Genomic DNA, 2,393 nt, shown 5'->3' with positions numbered 1-2,393 from the left:
ATCCAGAGAAGTGTCCTGACTTGCCCAGAGATGTAGGACTTGGTTCTGGTAGCAGAGTTAGAACTAGAATCTGGATTTTCTGGCTTTAGACACAGCACAAGGTTTGGAGAGCTCCCTATGTGGTATGAGGTGAGGGTTCCTCTAATGGGTTCCTGTATGAGTTCTACCACCAGAAGCAAATCTTAAGCAAAATGGGGATAACAAAATTATTTCCCCACCCCACCCCCCTCTTTTTCTCTGTCTCTCCTTAGGATATATCCAAGTCAGCACTTGAATCCAAGTCTCCCAAAGTAAGGTTATCCTTCTATCTACTGTGTCATATTGCCTCTTTTGTGAACTCATAGAACACATAAAAGTCTAGTATTGGGACTCCTAGGGGGAATGTTCCCTTCACTATCTCTTTCCTGAGTCCTCCAACTAGATCTGATGCCATACCCTTCTACTTTGAGCCCCGTAACACTTTCTTTCTACCTCTCTTACTGTACTCTCTCCTTCTTACTATAACCTCTTGTACTTGGGTTTTTTTCCTCTATAAAATGAAAGGGTTAGACGTCAGAAAGAGCCCTGGATCTCGGGTGGCTAAATTCAGGGTTCAAAAATTTATCCTCTAGTACTTACTGTGTGACCTCAAACAAGTTACTTAACCTTAGTTTCTTCCTCTGTAAAGTGAAGGAATTGGACAAGGTGACTTCCCAAGCCCCATCCAGCTCTCAAATCTATGATCCTACAAGCTAATTGTCCATAGGTCTTAATTTCCTTTCTAAATTCCCTGAGGGCAAGTGCCATGTCATTATTAATCATTGTCTCCCCAGAAAAGCCAGGCACACACCTTTGCTTTTCTCAGTAAATACTTGTTGAATCGAATTGATTAAGACTTCAGAGCATCTGGTCCTTTCTAGAATTCACTATCTGAAGAACTAAAAAGTGTTTGGGGAAGATAGAAATAAGCCCACCCATTGATGAAATGGGTCTCCATAGCTCCATTTTCTCTGGCTGTTCTGGGTCCCTGGAATACTTTCTCTCCTCTATGATTATTAACCTCTTTGGTTTCCTTTTAAGTTCCCAATTAAAATCTCATCTTTAACTGGAAGCCTTCCCCAAACCCACTTAATTCTAGTGCCTTCAATCTGTTATTTCCTATTTATCCTGTACTGTGTGTATATATATATATATATATATATATATATATATATATATATATACACACATATATATTTATATACACACACACACACATAGATAGACACATAGATGACAGATAGATAGATACATAGATAGATGATAGATAGGTAGATATTGTATCTATTTGTCTAGTCTCTCCCATTAGATTTCAAGCTTCTTAAGGGCAGGGGCTGTCTTTTGCCTCTTTTTGTATCCTCAACTCTTAGCACAGTGCCTGACCCATAGTACCCTAATAAATGTTTATTGATTGATTATCGGTAGGGAACCCAAAGCCTCAAGACAACATGTGGCCCTCTAAGTCCTCTGGTGTGGCCCTTTGACTGAATTCAAACTTCACAGAACAAATCCCCTTAATAAAATGATTTGTTCTATAAAACTTGGACTCAGTCAAAAGGCGGAACCTAAGGGCCTAGAAGACCACATGTGGCCTCGAGGCTTCGGGTTCCCCACCCCGGTCACTTCACATGTTTGCCTCAATTTCCTTATCTATAAAATGAACCTACTATATAATCTATATAAAGTATAATAGGAGCTACCTCCCAGGTCTGTTGTGGGGACCAAAACAGACAATAATTGAGAAGCACAGTGCCTGGTACATAGTAAGCGCTTAATAAATCTGTATTGATTGATTGCCTTCCATCAAGATGTAGGTTGTGACCGGACTAACAGACACATTTGAAGTCCTCTCATTTCACCGGAGGGGTCGGGGCGGGGAATTAGGAGGGACCACAGGGCCCTGACCAGCGTTTAGCGCCGCCGTGGCCGAGACTGGACCGGGAGCCACCAGGCTCATGCACGCGCACCCCGGCGCGCACCCCCAGACCCACGTGCACGCGCCCTCTCCATCCTTAGCTTTCCTTCGGACTCATTCACGATTTAGAGCAGAGCCCGACCTCACGCACCCACTTGGTCCTCCCGGCTCCGGCAGAGGTGCCCAGGGCAGGAGGGCGCGCAGCACCGTGCGCCCTGGGAGCCGCTGCTGCCGGCTCCTCCACTAGCCCGGAGCGCCCTAGGCGCAGGGACGCGGAGGCGAGAAGGGTCCGGAGGGGCAGGGCGCGGGGAGAGCGCGCGAGCGCGCGAGGCCGCCCCGCTCGGGCACTGACGTCCGGCCCGAGGACCGGCCCCCTCGCGGCGGCGGCGGCCAATGGGCCGGCTCGCTGGGGCCGAGCCTCCTCCAAGCCTTCCCCTGCGTTCCCAGGGCTAGCCTCCCC

This window comes from Trichosurus vulpecula, chromosome 9 (assembly GCF_011100635.1).
Source record: "Trichosurus vulpecula isolate mTriVul1 chromosome 9, mTriVul1.pri, whole genome shotgun sequence".
NCBI classification, from domain to species: Eukaryota; Metazoa; Chordata; class Mammalia; order Diprotodontia; family Phalangeridae; genus Trichosurus; species Trichosurus vulpecula.
The sequence above is the reverse complement of the archived record's forward strand: the minus strand, read 5'-3'. Positions refer to the sequence as shown.